At 40.7% G+C, this 21,201-nt stretch overlaps 1 long non-coding RNA gene and 2 pseudogenes across 1 annotated transcript; all 3 read right to left on the reverse strand.

Moving 5' to 3' along the window:
• Positions 1-474: 474 nt before the first annotated feature.
• Positions 475-1,179, reverse strand: LOC136338326 (uncharacterized). The gene is made up of 2 exons (XR_010731949.1): positions 741-1,179; positions 475-685 (listed from the first exon to the last, which is right to left on the reverse strand). It is a non-coding gene; the product is annotated as an uncharacterized lncRNA (long non-coding RNA).
• A 14,527-nt stretch (positions 1,180-15,706) lies between these two features.
• On the reverse strand, positions 15,707-16,684 carry LOC136306559 (adhesion G protein-coupled receptor L2 pseudogene; annotated as a pseudogene).
• Positions 16,685-16,836: 152 nt separating this feature from the next.
• Positions 16,837-20,926, reverse strand: LOC136306560 (adhesion G protein-coupled receptor L2 pseudogene; annotated as a pseudogene).
• Between the last annotated feature and the right edge of the window lie 275 nt (positions 20,927-21,201).

A 21,201-nucleotide genomic window follows, 5' to 3' on the forward strand; every position in this document is an offset into this window, starting at 1 on the left:
AATGGAACAGAATAGAATATCCAGAAATAAAACCACATATATATATAGTCAAATAATTTTTGATAAAAGGGCCAACAACACACAATGGAGAAAAGAAAGCCTCTTCAATAAATGGTGCTGGGAAAACTGGAAAGCCACATGCAAAAGAATGAAACTGGACTACAGTCTGTCCCCCTGTACTAAAATTAACTCAAAATGGATCAAAGATCTAAACATAGGACCTGAAACAATTAAGTACATAGAAGAAGACATAGGTACTAAACTCATGGACCTGGGTTTTAAAGAGCATTTTATGAATTTGCCTCCAAAGGCAAGAGAAGTGAAGGCAAAAATTAATGAATGGGACTACATCAGACTGAGAAGTTTTTGCTCAGCAAGATAAACTGATAACAAAGTAAACAGAAAGCCAACTAAATGGGAAATGATATTTTCAAATGTTACATCCTAGCGAGATAGGCCACAGCAGACGCAAAGTAAATTTTATAAGTTTTATTGCAGACCTGCACAGGGACTGCAGGCAACCCATGCAAGGGAACACTGCAGCCCCCTAAACCTGTGCAGGGACTGCAGGTAACCCACACAGGGGAACACTGCAGCCCCCTAAACCTGCGCAGGGACTGCAGGCAACCCACGCCTCCGAAGAGACTGGAGCACTGCAGCCCCCCAAACCTGCACAGCTAACAAACTGCACAGGGACTGCAGCCCCCCCAAACCTGCACAGGGACTGCAGCCCCCCAAACCTGCACAGGGACTGCAGCCCCCCAAACCTGCGCAGGGACTGCAGGCAACCCACGCCTCCGAAGAGACTGGAGCACTGCAGCCACGAGCTTCTAAAATGGCTCCTTTTTATAGGGTGGCTATCTAGGATGAGCAAGCATCATACAGAAGCTGATGTGGCTGTTAGTCATTGGCTAGGGAGGTCGTGCGCAGTTACGGGGGGGGGGGGGGTATTACTCAGTGGAGAATTTCAAACATAAACTTCTGATAAGGGTCTCTTAACCAATAGAATGCAAACATTTGTCTCTTTTTCCTTTTTTTCTCTCTCTTTCTTTCAGCCTCCCAGAGTCCCTATCTGTCTCTGCTTCTTGAACGACCTTGGGCATGTTATTCCTAACAGAACAGGAGCAGGACCTGCCTGTAACCCTTAAGTTCCCTGTTCCATTAGTGCCCTGCTTATTTTCTGATTTTCTCTTGGTCCTTACACAAACAACAGCTCAGATAAGGGCCTAATATTCAAAATATATAAAGAATTCATAAAACTCAACAACAAACAAACAAACAATCCAGTAAAAAAATGGGAAGAGGACATGAACAGACACTTCTCCCAGGAAGAAATACAAATGGCCAACAGATATATGAAAAGATGCTCATCTTCATTAGTTATTAGAGAAATGCAAATCAAAACTGCAATGAGATACCACCTCACCCCTGTTAGATTAGCTATTATTAATTCATTTTTATAAAGCATATATAATTATAAAATCTATCCAAATGGTACAAAAAAAAACACTAAAAAAATAACCTCACGTAAGAAAACCAATGCCAGAAATCCCTATAAAATTGCCAGTAACTTAAATTTAATGAAGTAAAGTCATTTTTTAACATTAACAGGTAGATTTTATCCTAGAAATGCTAGGATATTTTTATAATACTAAAATACCATAATTGAAATAAATCATACATTTAGGCCATTTTCTCAATAAATAATAAAAATCTAGCACCACCTCCTGATTAAAACAACTAAATTAAAATAAAAACTCAGTAAATATTACATCAGTAACCAATATCATATCTTTTAGTAAGATTTTACAAAAATAATAATGCTAATGATAAGACAGCCAAACTGTAAAGAAGAGGGAAAAGTGTAAAGCGAATTCCTCAACCTCCCATCACCATTCTTTATTCTCTCTCGCAGAAGTAATCTCTATGAACAGTTTCTTACATATCTGTCCAGAAATTTTCCAGTCATAAAAGCATATGACTATTTCCTTTGAAAAAAAAGGTAGGATCATATTATACATATTGTTCTGCACTTGCCTTTTTCATTGTAAAAAGTAACTTTGACATCTTTGATGTCTTCCCACATCAGCACATAAATCTACCAAAATTTTTCATATCAGCTGAGTATTATTATATGAGTGCACCATTTTTTATTCATCTGTTGGAAACAGTTAGGCTATTTTCTAGTTTCTACAATTATATACAGTTACAGTGAGCATTCTTGAATATCTTCAACCTATTGGTACTGGTGTGCTTGCAGGATTAATGCCTAGCAATGGAATTGCTGGATCTATTTTTGGATAAATATTTCCAAATTAGCATATAAAAAGTTAGATTATTTTGTAATCCCATTAAAAGTGTATGCAAAAATTTTGCTAATTGTTGAAGCTAGGTAATGAGTACATGAGAATTCATCTTACTATTCAATCTACTTTGAAGTATTTTAAATTTCCATTCTTAATGATATGACAGTAGAGGCATTATTAAAATCAGGTATAAAGATGCCTGCTATTCTTTCTTTCTTTTTTTTTTTAAGAGAGAGAGGAGAGAGAGTGAGAAGTATCAACTTGTAGTTGCTTCACTTTACTTGTTCATTGATTGCTTCTCATACGTCCCTTGATTGAGAGGCTCAAGCCAAGCCAGTGACCCCTTCCTCAAGCCAGCAATCTTGGGCTCAAGCCAGCGACCTTGGGTTTCAAGTCAGTGACCTTTGGGCTTTTAAGCCAGCTACTTTGGGATCATGTTGATGATCCTGGCTCAAGCCAGCCACCCCATGCTCAAACTAGCAAACCTGCGCTCAAGCTGAGAACCTTAGAGATTTGACCTAGAACCTCAGCATTCTGGGTGGATGCTCTATCCACTGTGCCACCACCAGTCAGGCTATTTTCTTCCTTCCTCTCCCTTCTCTTCCCTTCCCTTCCCTTCCCTTCTCTTCCCTTCCCTTCCCTTGCCTTCCCTCCCCTTCCTTTCCTTTCCTTTCTTCCTTCTTCCCTTCCTTCCTTCTTTTTTCTTTTCTTCTCTTCTTTTTTTTTGCCATAGAGTGCCTGATATGCTTTAAAATTATGCTGAAATAATGCTGTAATAAGAGAAGAAACAGAAATAATGGCTAAAATAATACATAGCTGAAGAAAATTTGCCTTTACTTGCAGGTAATGCTTTTCTCTAAAAAACTCAAGAGACCTGATTGAAAAGCTATTACAAAATAACTATTTTAAAAAATAGTAACTTTTCCAATGACCCAACAGCAACTTGTTGGGATATATAGTCTAAAGATCCTATTTACATATAAATAATATTGGGGAGAAATACATGAGAGAGAAAAAACACGAGAACAAAAAGATTTTAATAAATTGAAAAATCTGGTATGTTCTGATACTCATTTATATATTTTTTGTGATTTTAATTAAAAGTCCAATGGGGGTTTTTTTGAAATGGAAAAAAATCAGTTTTCATGTGAAGGAAAAAACAGAAGAAAGTAGCCAGAATACTTTTGAAAAGGGAGATTCACTATACCAGATGTTAACACATATTATAAATCCACAATAATTACAATAATTTTGAACTACTGAGAAAAGACTGATAAATAGATTAATATTTTAGAACAGATAGCTTTGAAATAAAATTCAATATACCAATAAATGAAGCATCACTAATAAAGAGGACATGGATTATTCAATAACTAGTTCTAAGAAACTCAACTAATCGTTTGGGAAGTGATAAAAACAGATTAGATGATCACTTCATGCTATAAACTAAAATACATTCTAGATAAATTAAAGAGACAAATTTGAAAATGAAGCTATAAAAGAACTAAAAGAAAATATAAATAAGTATTTAAGTGATTCTTGGATGGGAAAGAACTAACCACAAAACAATGGAAGAAATCACATAGATGTGTCTGCATAAACATTTGTATGTCAAAAAATTATAAACAATATTGAATAATAAATGGAAAAGTAGCAAGATATTTGTCATAAGTCTCATAAAATGGCAGAGTTAGTATTTGCACCAAGGTCCTTAATAGTCTTTTCAAAGAAAAAAGTCCAACAGCTTTTGGGTAACAACAGCATTGTATTATGGACATTAACTCAGAGGGAACAACTTTGAGAAAGAGAGTTCATTTGAAAAAATCATCTGTCCCATGTTTAGAATTCTAGATTTTTGTGGTTGTATTTTTTTGATGTTGTCGTTTCCACCTCATTTCATGTGTACAAGGTGATATTTGAATTACAGATTCCTTTTTCAAAGCTCCCCTAGAATATCGTGCTTTCCTGGATCCTCTGGAAGAGGTTCAGTTGATTTATTTAGCTCATTACAAGCCCAGTGGTAGGTATTTTTACTATCCCAATTTTCTAGGTTAGGAAGGATGTATATTTGTGACTGTAAATACAAATAGGCAACAAACTGAAATACCAACATAAATTATTCAAATAAAGTCAGCAAAAGGGGAGAAGCTAAGCTGAGTGAAAACAATTTAGAGAGAGAGGCAACTGTTAAAAGTATCTGCCTGTCCTCAAACACAATGCTCAGTCAGGATTCTTACACCCTGCTCATACCCTTAGCTGTCACAGACCACACCCAGGAGATATAACCTAACTTCCCAGAGTGTCCTAAAGAGGACAGGTCCCAGAGGCCTCTGGCTGAAGAGACATGAGGCTTTGAGGAAGTTGGCTGACTTCAATGGGAAACATCATCTGATGCCTGCACTTGTGCTAGCACTTAGCAGGGCTTTAAAATAAGAAATATTTTAAGCATGTTCTGACATCAGAATACGCATGAATTGTTTCATGTAACCATCACCAAACAACCCCAGGATTTAGGTGCTTTTATCATCTTCATTTTTCACATTAGGAAACTAAAGCACTAAAACGTTATGTAGTTTGCTGAAGTTCACACAGCTAGAAAAATGCTAGAAGCTATATATGAGCCAAGTCATTAGAGCTGGAGCCCAAGCTCTGGCCACATGTAGCCATATAGAAAGAAAGCCCTTTCATCCACAAGAACTCTTGACCGTCACAATGTTGTGAGGAGGTCGAAAATATTCTCCCCAATTTACACTAAGGCAGTGGGAAGCCAGATATGGGTGATTAGAATTAGTGATTATTGTTTTTTAATGATCTGAAAGAAGCTGACAGCAGAGCATAAATGGACATGTGATAAAGAATGACTGGAGGGAAAACAAGGCGTCAAGGCTTGGATCACAAAAATAAGTGCCCTAAACATGAAGTGGATTAAACACAAGCTGCATGGAGGGAAAGAGAGCTGAGAGCAGACAGCGGAGCTTGTCCTGAGAATAGTGAGAAAGAAAATTATTCCAGCTCACGATCTATCAGGGCTATAATGAAGCTAGATGATAAACAGTGAAAAAAAAAATCATCCCCAGGGTCCCCATCATGTTGAACGTGGCAGATACCTTTCTGAAATATTAGCTCCCCTTCCATGTCATTGTTTGTCTAAGGACCCTGCTGTTAAAATTTATATTTCTGTGTATTGACCTGGTCTTTGTTGGTTTAGATAACAAGGCTTGAAGTATCTAAACCACCAAAATGAAGCTCTCATTGCACAAATAGGATTGTCACCTAGTTTTAAAATACAATCATGATAATAGTTTACACAAATACTTTTAGAATTTACTTCTATAGAATTAAAACAATATTAGTTAACTTCTGGACTTGTTGCTTCCTTTTAGATCACATTAATTTTGTTATTCTGTAATATTGTAAATTCAAGGGAACTTCACAAGAAAACTTGCATATTCTGAGCAACTTATATAAAATGATCTGTGTTAAATACAGTGGACCTCCAGCCATTTAGAAGTAGGAAAACAAATAATCCTTTTGCTATATGACTGTTTCCCACTCATTTTGTTCAAGCCTGAATTGATAGGTATAAGAAAAGATATATATATTCTGTACTTATTTCAAAATGTTCTTAAAATCAATATGCATCATTAATTGCAAGGAAAATTCTTTTAGTTACTCTAAATTACAGCATTAACTTCAAATTTTATGTAGTGTCATATCAGTATCATAAACATTTTCCATCGAAATCCTCTCTCAAAAGGAGTAAGATCGATGCACTAAGCCCTTTTTAACTTCCCCTTCCTATTCCAAACATGCATTCTTTCTTTCTATAATTCTTTACCATCAAAATCATTCAGACCTGTAGCAACCAAGCAGGTTTCCTGTATTTGGTCTCAAATAGTTAAAAAGGAAAAAAAATGGGGGATTGTTCAGATTGAAATATCTGGTTATGCCTCAGAAGAAAAAAATAAAAAGTACTCTTGATCCTGACTGGGTTTTTTTGTTTGTTTGTTTTGTTTTTTTTTTTGCTGGTGCTGGCATGAAAGAAAGATGGAATGATTCATCTGATGAAAATTTGAATACTAGTAGAAAACTGTAGAAAGTCCAGGTGAGTTGAAGGAGAAAGAGATCAGGGGCTTGTGAGGAAAATGCAGTCAGAAAATGAAAAGAGAGTTCCTATGAATGCAGGAAAACAGACATAACGAGTTTGAACTCTAGTATTGAAAGCCTGCTAAAGACCAGTGACATGTGACACTAGGACAGGAGAAGAGCCCGGGTGAAAACTTTTCTAAGCTGACTATTGAATAAATGTAACTCACTGATGAGTGTGCACATTTGGGATTTTAATTACTGAAACATTTGTTTAGTGAAGTGTACTACTAAGTAGCGATCAAATACAGAGATCAAATTACATGGGGAGGGGAGTGGAGATGACATTCATGACTCAGAAAAGGAGAGCTATCGGCCAGGGAAAAATCAATCCTGGTTTTACATTTTACCAACAGAGAAGCAATTATTTTAGATGTGGGGCTGGTTAGCATTGTGGATCATGAATTTAATTAAATAACCCTCAAGTTATTGCTCTGGCAGAAAACAGAGCAAACCACTATAGCTGTCAGTATGACATGCACAAATAAATGGTGCAAATTCCTCCTCTTTCCCTTTCCTCCTAACCTCATAGATTTTTTTTTTATATAATTTTATTTTTTTAATGGGGTGACATCAATAAATCAGGATACATATATTCAAAGATAACAAGTCCAGGTTATCTTGTCGTTCAATTATGTTGCATACCCACCACCCAAAGTCAGATTGTCCTCTGTCACCTTCTATCTTGTTTTCTTTGTGCCCCTCCCCACCCCCTATCCCTCTCCCATTCCCCCCTCCCCCCCGTAACCACCACATTCTTGTCGATGTCTCTTAGTTTCAGTATTATGTCCCACCTACGTATGGAATAATACAGTTCCTGGTTTTTTCTGATTTACTTATTTCGCTTCGTATCATGTTATCAAGATCCCACCATTTTGCTGTAAATGTTCCGATGTCATCATTTCTTATGGCTGAGTAGTATTCCATAGTGTATATGTGCCACATCTTCTTTATCCAGTCATCTATTGATGGGCTTTTTGGTTGTTTCCATGTCCTGGCCACTGTGAACAATGCTGCAATAAACATGGGGCTGCATGTGTCTTTACGTATCAATGTTTCTGAGTTTACCTCATAGATTTTTAAATCTCTTTACTTTGCTAGTTTAGTCATTCTTTTCCAGTGGCATCCAATAAACTCATCTAAATAAATGGCTTGAGCCAGAGACAGGGTTTGTCTTCCACATTCTCACTATGAGACACTTGGGAAGATGAAGAAAAGGGGCAAGGATTGATTCACTATTTGAGTCCCTTCCTGGGGCTCAATAAAATGTCCAGTAATCCAGAGAACTATGTTGGGATCAAAGAGAAGACCGTGTGGCCCTCTTGTTGGCAGTTAGTTGGCACCTTGGAAGGTAAAGAAAAGCTCAGGGAGGGAGGCTGAAATCAAGTAGTTGGGGCAAAAAATGTAGGAGAGGTTCCCAAGCAGAGAAGAGGGCAAAGAGAAAGCATTCAGCTTTTGAAACAAATATTTAAGAACCAACCTTACTTACTCAGTGTAGCCCCTGGCACCCCTCCGCTGACTCCAGGCACCCCTCAGCTGACTCCTGGCACCCCTCAGCTGATTCCTGGCACCCCTCAGCTGACTCCTGGCACCCCTCAGCTGACCCCAGGCACCCCTCCGCTGACCCCTGGCACCCCTCAGCTGACCCCTGGCACCCCTCCGCTGACTCCAGGCACCCCTCCGCTGACTCCAGGCACCCCTCCGCTGACCCCTGGCACCCCTCCGCTGACCCCTGGCACCCCTCAGCTGACCCCTGGCACCCCTCAGCTGACCCCAGGCACCCCTCCGCTGACTCCAGGCACCCCTCAGCTGACCCCTGGCACCCCTCAGCTGACCCCTGGCACCCCTCAGCTGACTCCAGACACCCCTCCGCTGACCCCTGGCACCCCTCAGCTGACCCCAGGCACCCCTCCGCTGACCCCTGGCACCCCTCAGCTGACCCCTGGCACCCCTCAGCTGACCCCAGGCACCCCTCCGCTGACTCCAGGCACCCCTCAGCTGACCCCTGGCACCCCTCAGCTGACCCCTGGCACCCCTCAGCTGACTCCAGGCACCCCTCCGCTGACCCCTGGCACCCCTCAGCTGACCCCTGGCACCCCTCAGCTGACTCCAGGCACCCCTCCGCTGACCCCTGGCACCCCTCAGCTGACCCCTGGCACCCCTCAGCTGACTCCAGGCACCCCTCCGCTGACCCCTGGCACCCCTCAGCTGACCCCAGGCACCCCTCCACTGACCCCAGGCACCCCTCAGCTGACCCCAGGCACCCCTCAGCTGACTCCTGGCACCCCTCAGCTGACTCCAGGCACCCCTCAGCTGACCCCTGGCACCCCTCCGCTGACCCCTGGCACCCCTCCGCTGACTCCAGGCACCCCTCAGCTGACTCCTGGCACCCCTCCGCTGACTCCAGGCAACGGTTGGCAGTCTCTCCTGCAGAGTCGATGCTCAGTAGAAAGGTCCTTGTTTTCAGAGCATTCACCCCAGCTCTGCATTCAGCTTTCCTTCCCACATCTCACCACGTCCTTCAACGACGCCACCATTCTTCCAGTGTTCAACTTCGATACGCTGGTTTCCTCTAAAATGCTTTTCTTCTGTTAATAAACTCTGAAAATCATCCTATAGTGTGGGTTCATTCCTTTGAAATCAGCTATTTTTGCTACCATTCTGAAGCCCTAAAAGGAACTAGTCCAGGCACTGCTAACTTGAGTTGAGCTGAGTGGCTGTGGCGACAGCACAGCCAGATTTGGATGCCAGTGTGAACAAAGCGGCAGCAGTTCTGACTGAATGGAGCTTGAAAAGGGCCTATTCTCACTTGGTTGAGCTATACTTTCAAAATGTCCTGGCCAAAGTCCCCTCAAAGGGTGCCAGCATCTAGGCTGGGCGGCGGACGTCTGCAGCCTCATTAATTCATTCAGTCATTATTTACTGATCGCCTCCTGAGTGCCAGGCAGCTGTGCTAAGTGATGTGCTCGATACAAAGGTATCCAGCGCCTGCCCTCATGGCCCTTGAATCCAGACCTCTCTCTCTTGTGTGAGCAACAATGACAGAGCTTCTAAGAATAATTTTTCACAGGAATACTGGTTTTTAACTCCTTCTCCCTCATGGATAAGAAGCCTAAACATTTTGTCTGAGCTGTGAGGTAGTCTCATTGCTAATGAGGTTAAGATTTCACTCCTTGTGTTCAGAGAATCAGGCTACAGTGGATGAGGACAGAGATTGCTTCACAATAACCACAGCCGGGTATCACTTGTTTTATGATGTGACTTGAAGGGTATGATGCTAGGTGGGTATGGAATTACTTTTTGAAAAATAACTGATGTTTCCTTCCCCATTTGAACCAAATGGATAACCGAATGCCAATAATTTTTTTTTTAATTCTAGCCAGGTAGCTAAGTTTTCCCTAACCTCAGGTGGGAGCACACTTTGGAAGACATTTATCCACTAAGCAGCCAGAGTAAAGTTGGAAACTTCTAATTAGCCAGAGCTGCTCGAGCCACAGGGAGTCTACCCAGGGTTATATGGGCAAAGTGTCTGGAACTTTGGTTTGGGTTTAAATCTGAGAAAATTTGATGTTCTGGTTTGGTTTGATTCCAATTTGAACTAGTTACCTAAGAGTTCTTAATTTTTTTTTTTTTTTGGTTCAACTTAAGGTGTAAAGTTTAAGGTTTAGCAAATTTTTAAGGTTCATTCTAGCTGGTTGAGGATGAATTCAGTTTACATCTGTGGCAAGGCTATGGAAGGCTGACTGGAAAATTGTAGCAGCACGAGAATAGGTGCTTGGCCTTGGCCCCGAAGAGGAGCTATACACAGGCAGGGCATCCGTGTGCCTGTTCCAGTGACACCAGGCCCGCTTGCTTCTCACAGTGAGTTCTCCCATCTAGTCACCGGCAAGGCCGGGACTCTGGTCGGCCTTGATTGCTGAGGAGACACAAGAAATAGGGAAACTACAGTTGCTGCAGCTGCAGATCTTAAACCTCTAGTAACAGATACTTTATTCCCTCTGCAGCACCCACTGTAGATTTGCCTCTGCCTCAGCCTTGGCCAACACCCATGCTGGCCTGGGCGTATTACAACACGGATGTGAACAATACAGTTGTGAACACCAGCAAAATAGTGGCAGGAGGACATGGGGATCTGGGACATCAGCTGATACAACTTTATAGAATCTTGGCTCTGCTAATGTCCAGTCTTGTATCTGCCACTTCCATTTTGTGATGGATTGCTTCTGGGCCCGCCCAACTTGTGACTGGCTGTGTCTGACAAAACTCAGCTCATGATGGTTGTCTCTGGTGGCAAATTACTTTATGTCCCGTAAGTCAGATACTCCATCTCAATCAAGGACCATGAGTCTGAAGATCTCCTATTTGAATGGTATATAGATCTTTACTAGAGATGTATGGCCTTGCTGCAGAATCCTAGGAGTCCATGTTGTGGTTCTCCTAGTGAGATTACTGGTAACTGTACATGGCTTCTTCTCCCACCACAGGGCCCTTTAATACCATAGGTTCTGCTGAGTGACATGGCAGGTCTTCTTGCACTGGTGCCTAGACCTGCTGCAGAGCCAATCATTTACAAACCCTGTCACCTGGTAAAAGGACTGAAACAATATTCTGAAGTGCATGGGAAACAACTACTGAATACAGTTAAGGGAGGTCTTTCAGGCTCCATTCTCATTCAGTCAGTGAGTCTCAGATCTGAGAATTGACTCAGGTCTGGAAACCAGGTCAGTGACTGTGACTTTTTTTTTTTTTTTTTAAGATTTTATGTACTGATTTTAGAGACCGAAGAGAGAGAGAAAGGGTGGTGGGGAGGAGCAGGAAGCATCAGCTGTCAGCCATTGCTTCTTATATGTGCCTTAACCAGGCAAGCCCGTGTTTCAAACCAGCAACCTCAGCATTCTAGGTCAAGGCTTTATCTACTGTACAACCACAGGTCAGGCTAACTGTGACACTTTTTATTGGGACAGCTGCCCTCAGCCTCTGGACCATTTATTCTTGATTTATTTTTGTATTATAAATTAATACCCTTACTGACTGCCTATCTATTTTGCCTCTAGGAACATTGAGTTCTATTAACCATCATTATAGCTCTGTATGGATTGGGTCCCTGGATGCCACGCCAGTGTTTCTACTCACAGCAATAATTGCAGACACTTTGCTTCAGACAGTTACGTACTATCACTCTGCCTCTATTGTGTCTGGATCCTATCATCCCTATTAAGGAGCCCAGTTCTGCAACAGTGTCTCCTCCAGGCAACCCTGCTTACAGAGGAATGCCACTATCCTTACCCTCTTAACAACACATTCCTTATCACTTTGGTAAATGGTGTGTGCTCTCTGGAACTTTAAACACAGTCAGCTGGTGAATTTTCCATCCCTATACGCTGACATGCATTCCCACCCTTGTGAGACATTTGATATCTTTTTCCAGTTGGCCACGGCAGTTGTGGCATTTCCATTTCACTTAAGTGTGCGTGTTGATTTCTCTAAGCTTTCAAGAGCCATTCTCTCACCTGGGATCCATCCTAGGGTGATAAATCTTTATCCTGGGGAAGTGTTCCCATTACCAATAAACTCTCCCTAATCCAAAGTGAGTCGATCTTTTTCATGATTGTACTGCTATGTTTGAGCCAAGTTTTTCCCTTTTGTGTGCAAAAAAAGGTACCATACTGGTCTCTGAATAAGGACTATGCCAGCCAAGATTCCAAGATAAAGAAAGGTGAATGGAGCCCCATCAGATTTGCTTTCTAAAGACCCACCATCTTGCAATAATGGTATAATATTTTTGCTCAGATCTTAAAAATCAAGATTAAAAGACTATATAGATTATTCAAAAATGTACTCTGCTTTTGTATATGAGAAATATGTCCCCTGATTTGGTCTTACCTTCAGTGTTTATAAATGCGAGAGTAAGTGCTGCATTAGTATCTCTGCTAACTTAAATTGCAGATTTTATTTTAGAACATACTTTTCTATGGGAAAAATGGGAAGTGAGGGAAGCAGTAAGCCCAAATGTTTCCAAGTTTTGTAATAAAATGCGGATTCTTTTTACAGAGATGAACTTTGACTCCTTGATTTGTTAAAATGAATTGCTTCACACAATAATAGCATTCTCTGGAATTCTCTTCCATCCCCCATTTATAAAAGTGAAAAGGAGAGTAGCAAATACTATTCGTTGAGCACTTACCATGCAGTTGGACAGGTTCTGATCGCACAAGGGCGCCAACACATTTAAGGGGGTGTGGTTCACATTATCGACATCATTATTTGCATATTTATTAAGAAAATTTTCCAGCAGATGGCAGTAAAGTGTCTTGCTCAAACAAAATCAGAATATCACATTTTCTGCCAAATAGAAGTAAAGTATCTTGAGGACTGCCCACTTTCTTCTATGTACATAAATATATCATATAGACTAGTGATGGCACTGCTTTCGGCACGCCGGGCCTAGGCTCACTCACCCTGCTTAATCCTCATGACTCTATGAAATGGGTGCTATTAGTAAGTTGCTGAAAGCCAATGAGTCAGGCTATAGTAGTTTTGAGATTTTAATGTGGGTCTCTAACTCTACAGTCTGTCCTCTTTCGTACTAAGAGATGATATTTCAGAAAACTTTGGCCTGGGGATTTCAGGAGACTTGCCCAGAGAGAGACTTGCGGCCCTGACGTCCAGTGCAGCGGCCACCTGTTCTGTGTGCTCACCACAGTGCTGGGGATTTCAGGAGACTTGCCCAGAGAGAGGCTTGCGGCCCTGACGTCCAGTGCAGTGGTCACCTGTCCGTGTGCTCACCACAGTGCTGGGGATTTCAGGAGACTTGCCCAGAGAGAGGCTTGCGGCCCTGACGTCCAGTGCAGCGGCCACCTGTTCTGTGTGCTCACCACAGTGCTGGGGATTTCAGGAGACTTGCCCAGAGAGAGGCTTGCGGCCCTGACGTCCAGTGCAGCGGCCACCTGTTCTGTGTGCTCACCACAGTGCTGGGGATTTCAGGAGACTTGCCCAGAGAGAGGCTTGCGGCCCTGACGTCCAGTGCAGCGGCCACCTGTTCTGTGTGCTCACCACAGTGCTGGGGATTTCAGGAGACTTGCCCAGAGAGAGGCTTGCGGCCCTGACGTCCAGTGCAGCGGCCACCTGTTCTGTGTGCTCACCACAGTGCTGGGTGCTGTTAGGGACTGAAGAGCAGAGCACCTGTCTGTCGTCCCAGGTAAGGGGCAGACTTGAGTTAGTCATGAGAAAAATGGGAGAATGATAACATTCTCTTTAGCATTTTAATTACATTTCTATGATTTAAACTATACATGCTATAGAAATTCAAAACACAGAGAACCCAATATAGGTTACAATAGTTCTCAAAGAATTGAAATTCTTTTTATCAACGATACATTAAGTAAATACCATCAGTAATGCATAAATTTTATATTTTAGTCTAAATTTTAACAAGACGCATTACTACAAATCCTATAGGCTTAGGAAAGGCTTTTTAAATGTATAAATACCTGTATCAAATCACCTTGCAAAATGATATGTTATTAGTATGCTATTCTTGATTCAATGTTTGTAAAACTGATAAGCCATAAATAGCACTCAGTTTAAAATCTCTGAAGCAAATATTAGTCAATTGGAAGTATATTAACTTGTAAATGACAATTCTTTTCTGGGTTGTGAAGTTCAGAGTGCTGTTTTTGCTTTTTTATTTATCCTTTCATATATTCTAAAAAATTTTTTAAACTTTATTTTTAGAAACAATAAAACTCACCATTCTTTAAAGCAGTTATCACTGAATATGTATCTAATTTTATGGCCAACTAATACCTCTTTAAAACAAAACTTAAGTATCTATATTACTAGAAAAAATAATTGTATAGACAAGTCAAATTTTAAAAGTCCAAAGTCCCTTAAACAACTGGTAAATTCAATAGTCATAGTTAGGACTGTTATTTAATTTCTGAAACAGAATAGCTACAAATCAATGTTTTCCGGACAATGAATCTTTGTGGCATAATAAGCCAGAATATACACAAGCCTCAACATTTGCTCATACCTGACTTAATCAAAGGGCTGGTGATCTGAAAACACAACTGATAAATCCTTCGCTCTTTCGAGGTCAGCTTCTGACCCTGATATTGGATGGAGACAGCCTCACCCACAAATTTACGGCCAGGGTTTATGAACTTAAGGAAAGGGTTGACGATATGAAAACAGAACAGACATTTTCTTCATTCTTTTTTTCTTTTTTTGAAAAAATTCACTTTTATTTACTGTCAAACCATGTTAAACTTTACACTGGACATTAGTGACGGGCTCATTATTAACAGGTTTACACAAAAAAATCAGATAAAGAAATCAGAATTTTGCTGAAACAATTTACATTTCATTAGAACTTTATCATAATTACTAAATACAATCAGAAGAAGTAGGAAATAGTCATATTTGTTTTATTTTATGTTAAAAAAAGAATAAGCACCTTTTGTTCACTAGAAAGCTTGTGAGAAGTACCCAGTGCCCTCTGCCCTCTGCCCTCTGGTCAGGAATAAACGAATGGAGTTCACAAATTACTTTGTATAGCCATCACCTGGGTTGAATTGTCATTTCCCTTGTTTGCCTGGTTATCTGGCACTCAAACTCCTTGAAACCAGATTCTAGCAGGGTGAAAAACATTAAGCCTTGGGTGCTTGGTGCTTTCGCTTTTGCATGTCTTCTTGGCCTAACCTGGTCAGCTGTGTTGCGTTTTATTAATGAAGCGACTACTGTGATTGCCTACCTCTTCACCATCGTGAATGCTTTCCAGGGAGGGCACACTTTTTATCTTTCACTGTGTTCTCCAAAAGAAAGCATGAAAAGAATATGGCAAGTGCTTCCAACCCTCACATTGCTGCAGTGGCCTCCCAACGGAGAGCCCCCACAGGCCAGTGAAGGCATCGACCACCAGAACAGCCCTCAGTGTTCCCCTGGGTCACATAGTTGTGTAAGAAAGATGTGGAATGACACAGTGAGAAAACAATCTGAATCTTCTTTTATCTCAGGTGACATCAATAGCACTTCAACGCTTAATCAAGGACATTCACTGAACAATGCCAGGGACACAAGTGCCATAGATACTCTACAGCCAAATGGTCATGTTAACCACAGCTACTCATGTGCAAAGGGGACTACAATGAGAGCGCCCGAGTTGTGGACTGTGGACTAAGGATGAATGATACCGCTTTTGAGATAATGATCATTTCAGAATTATTGGCCAACAAGCTGCAGGGCTGTGAAAATTACAAATTGGTTAGGTGACTGCACGTACATGTTATCCGAGTTTTATTAGTGTCACCACCTTGCAGCCCTGTTTAGACCAATATTCCATCCTAGTTCTCTCTGAGTAGTTCCAGAAGGAGCAGCTTGCATTGAAATAATTGTCAGGATCAATGTGTGCCAAAGTAAAAAGCACAGGACCTGTCAAGGATACTTGGCTGGACTCTGTATTGACTGAAACCAAAACAACATGGGAATTCACTACAATGGTGCTATTACAACCAATAAAGTCAGCACCCAGTTTTATTGGTTGCATTTTAATCTGTTCTAAAGAACTGTCCCAGGCTCCAGTAAATGATGAACATCAACTTTGCAAGCCTGTTTCTGCTGTTCTGTTTGACATTGTTTGTAGAGAGTTGGATTGAGCTGCCTTCTCCTTTGATGCCCAGAGGAAATTTAAAGTCTTGGACCTGTTCTTCTGTATTGAGTACTACAACTTTCAGAACAATATTTTCTGTGGGCATTGGGACTCTGATTAGTTCTACCAGATTGTCAGCCAGGACAAAATGTCCTTCCAACTTATCCAGTAACGTTGTTGCAGTATGCGCTTATTCAGAATTCCTGTGCTTCTCTGACTCCAAAGCTTAAGGTCTCAGAAGGATGTCCACTGCATCAACAATCGCGTGTTACAACTCCATCCAGCTGAATACTTTTCACTAGTTTGCAGTTCCTGCAGCTGTGCATCAGGAACATCCACCAACCACTTCAGGAGCCTCACTGAAGAACTCATACCCATTAAACACCAGCACTTTGGTATGTTTAGCCATTTCATTGGCCAGACTAGCAGTGTTTTCTCCACTTCTGATCTAAGCCGGCTGAGTCACCCAGTGTGAGATAGAGTTGCTAGGATTGTGGCCCTCAGGGTTCCATGTTCCGGTGGAAAGCACGCAGAGATTGGAGGCAGTTTCTCTCGTTCCCTTGAGACATTCAACAATCACACCACCCCCCCCACCACCCCCCACCCCCCCGTGTCTGAGGCCACCTTATCTCCCTGGCCCATAGTGCTTCGCAGAATCTCTCTGGCAGGGGAAAGGCAAGGGAAAATATATTTGTTACAAGGGGGATTTGGTTGTAGAAACTGCTGGAGGTAGTTTTGTCCCTTTGCTTCCTTCCTATGATCTAGCTACAGTTGTGCTCAGGGGGCCTTGCTGTGAAGCATTGCTTGTGGTTGATGCCGTAGTTTTGAACAGCTCAGCTGAAGAAGTTATTGTCACAGCAGTGGTCGGCACTTGGACAGGATCACCAAACTCCAGAGAAAATCATAAAATGAAGTGATTGTTCTGTATGTACAACTGGTTATCTCTGGGATTGTAATCCACTGCAGCTATGTACTGGTACTGGTTGGGGAAGGGAACGTCTACATATTCTTCTCACTTTAATGCAGTATTGTAAATGTAATCAATTGTGTTTTGCTCTCATTGTCTTAGTAAACTGGCCTGGCCACCTAGAAAACTCTGCAGATCATAAAAGCATTTGATGCAGCACATTCTTCATACACAGTCTCCCATGTTGCTTCAAATCAAAGAATGTATGGATTTAGTTGGCTAATAGGTATCATTCCATTGTTTTGCTCAGTGGCATAAATGACCCATGAGCCATTTTCATCAACTGCTAGGTTGATATCAGTATTTCCTCCCCATCTATATGGCGAGGTATCATGATAGTTGGCATAGTTAATTATGGCCTCTTTACTCTTAATTCTAGTCCTCAAGTCAAATTTCACAATATTCCTCATTCTTTCTTTGTTAAAATAGACATCACTATCATATACCACAAATTCAGTACCATCTACTCAATTTGGAAGTTTATATGTTGTTGTTTGGCGACTATTTTGGAAGTCTTCTAAAGAAGCATATTCTATTAAAGTATCGGTTGATGGAGACTTCAGGGCATGAAATAAGTTTTATCTGCAGCCTGAAGAGGGTCCTTGCTCCAAGCACCTGCCTTTCACTCAGCTTCATATATACATGGTGAGTCCACAATTGCTTTCAAGGTCAGAGGACACAGAAAAAAAGGAACACATTCATACTGGATTTCAAGATATCTGTATGTTCCAGGACATGGATCAGGAAATACATCTGACCCAGTAACTACTATGCATTGTGTTTGATTGTTGCGCCTCTGAGTCATAATTTTTAAGGCATCTGGGAGGTAGCAGTTTGTATCCTCCATCTGAAATGTGTCAGCATCACAAATCTTGTCATCTGGCCGATCACAGTTAGCAGTTTCAATCATTATGACATCATTGCCTGAATGTTGCAGATCTGTAGAAAAACCTTCATAGTACAATTCTCGCTTACCTAACCCAAATGGTAAAGCTGTTCTGCCTTAACCTCCTGTATTCAGTAAAATATTGATTATGATAAACCACAGGTGACAACCAGTAGACATCAGTATTGATTGCTTTAAATATTTTCTTTGTATTCCTTAATGAATCTGGATATAAATGCCCAGCTTTGCCTGACCTGTGGTGGCGCAGTGGATAAAGCGTTGACCTGGAAATGCTGAGGTCGCCGGTTCGAAACCCTGGGCTTGCCTGGTCAAGGCACATATGGGAGTTGATGCTTCCAGCTCCTCCCCCCTTCTCTCTCTCTCTGTCTCTCTCTCCCTCTCTGTCTCTCCTCTCTAAAAATGAATAAATAAAAATTAAAAAAATTTTAAAAAAACACGTTTAGTTTTAAAAAAAAATGCCCAGCTTTGTAGAACCCAGCAGTCTACATCACTGATTCTCATGTGGGTTCAAGCTGTTCAGGTGGCCTCTGGAGGCCAAGCAGTCACCCTAGGACAGGCTGGCACTGGGTCTACTCTTTTAAGGTTAGTTTTTAAACTTGACATCTTGGATGGGTAAATTCTTCACCCAGGAATTTAAAGTCTGGGTTTAATTTATGTTAAGCAGGACCTCAAATCAAATTTAGAAACAAATCTTTAATCCTTTAAGGGGGTAGTAGTTTGAGAGGAAAAGTTTAGAAAAACAGGGCCATTCCTAGTGGCTCAGTGGGTAGAGCATCAGCCCAAGGTATGCATGTCCTGGGTTCAGTTTCCAGTCAGGGCACTCCCTTTTCTCCCTCTTCCCCTCCTGCAGCCAGTAGCTCAGTTGGTTCAAGCATTAGCCCCCAGCGCTGAGGATGGTTCGACTGGTCTGAGCATCAGCCTCAGGGGCTAAAAATAGCTCAGCACTTGAGCATCTGTCCATGATGGAGTTGCCAGGTAGATCCTGGTTGGGGGCACATGCAGGAGTCTGTCTCATTATCTCCCCTCCTCTCACCTAAAAAACAAACAAATAAACAAACAGGTCAACTGTAAATATGAGTTTGTCATTTGTTTTTTATATTAAATGAAATATACCTGTTTTGTATTCAGAGTCTTGTGCCTATTTTACTCCCTATGTCCAGGCAAGTGTGTTTACAGTGGAAAACTCCATGAAGGTAGGAAATGTAGCTTTTCTTTATCATAAATCATCTGGTATAAACTCCACTTATCCAAGAGTATGGGGACTGGTCTGCCCAAATGCTTGATTTTTGGCTCAAATGTATAATCTGTCATCTGCTATCATTGCCCAGAAATCACATATTGGCTGGCACAGAATGGAATAGTTTACAAAATTGTCACATGCATCATTGCAAGTTATACAAGCATCTTACTAGTAAGGTGAGCAAGTATTATTACCCTACTACTTAACATTGTGACTAGAACCCAGATTTTCACCATCTCTTTCAAGCACCACTGATAGGCAACTATTTCTACTGAATGAATAAGGATTAACCAATAATAAGATCCAACCAATTCTGTTTCTGAATGAAGTCCTAAAAATAAATTCTTCAGCTAAATGATATATCTTAATGATAGTTAATTTTTAAAGAAACTGCAGTGGGGGGATTTTTTATGTTTTAAAAAGTCTCACAATAGATTTTTCAAAACTAAAGCTTCATTTGCTTTAAGTGTATTATGACAGGAAACATTTCACAGTATAAATTTTCCAAATTTCACATGATCAAATTGTAGCATTTCTCCACACACTATTAAATATTTATTACTTTCTTGGTTTAATAATATTTGATAAGTATAAATTTAAGTGTGATGATCAAATTGTAGCATTTCTCCACACACTATTAAATATTTATTACTTTCTTGGTTTAATAATATTTGATAAGTATAAATTGAAGTGTGAAGTGAAAACTTTTATAATAAACAATGACAAAAAATACATAATAGGAAATTCACCATTCCCATAACATCAGAGAAGATTTTATCCTATATAGACCAGTTTCTTCACTACCAACATGTTCATCTAAGAAAAAAGGACTTAATGTAAGAAATATGGAAAGTAACTTTATTTTCTCAGATTCTTAAAAGCTTCATAACACAAGCAGGCAGACAGGAAAGAGGAATGAAAGCTACAAAATTGGAAATAAAAATTATATTTTCTTATGCACTAAGTCAAAGAAATTACTGCAAGAAAAAATAAATCCAAGGAAGTATTAAAAAGTCAAACTGCAAGCAATCCTCAGCTGATATAAGGCAAAAACAAATAGGATGACCTTGGGTATAATGATGTTTAAAAAGATGCAAAAAGCTACACACTGTTAGGAAATGATGACAGAGATGAATCCAGATAATACCAAAAATAAATGGGCAGGCTCCTTTTGAGAAGGAATACAGAGTCTGAAAAGGAAACCTGAAAGCAAGCCAGATGGAAAACACTCCTGTGTAGGGACCCCCAGTTATCATTTACCTCCTTTCCCGTCTTCTAGGCAAGATCACTATAAGGACTGTTCCTTTAGATCAAAAGACACTCACATGCCAACTAACCAAGACCTAGATCTAATCACATGTTCCCTAAAGTCAGAAACACACTAGATATGAAAAATGAAAAGGACAATTTTAATGCTGTTGTTATTTAGATTTTTATTAAAACCCCTCTCACCCCATTTAAGTTCCCTGAGTGAAAGAAGATGCATATAGAGTCTGAGCCTGATGGTGTTCTTTTCAAATTATGTCTTAAATATCTGAATATGTGACTTTTGAAACTTGGAAAAGTGAACCTAGGACAGATGACCCAATTTACATGCCAGCGTCCTTGTTTATTCATGAGCAGAGCCAGACCAAGGAAACCTTCAATGAGAATGGAAAGTACGTCTGCAGCAGTAATGCTTAATGTTGACTTCAATCCTCTCCAGTCCCATGCACGGTAAGCAACGGTTTAGGTAAGAAAAGAGCTTAGAAAACTTGGGGTGAAAAGGAGAGTTTCCCATGTTCTTGAGGTTATCAATGGCAGGTTATTGATGGAATCTGTGTTCAGTTCATGTATATATGTTATGTCACCAGCAGTCAAGTCTCTGCACTTCTGTACTTTCTGTCCTATACTTCAGTCATCAGTTTCCTCTTTCAACTATTTCCCTCCCATACCATACTGCGGAATTTGCCAGGCCAGTTCTCCTTGCCTATGACTATGAAGAAT

The sequence above is a fragment of the Saccopteryx bilineata genome, chromosome 5 (assembly GCF_036850765.1).
Source record: "Saccopteryx bilineata isolate mSacBil1 chromosome 5, mSacBil1_pri_phased_curated, whole genome shotgun sequence".
NCBI lineage: Eukaryota > Metazoa > Chordata > Mammalia > Chiroptera > Emballonuridae > Saccopteryx > Saccopteryx bilineata.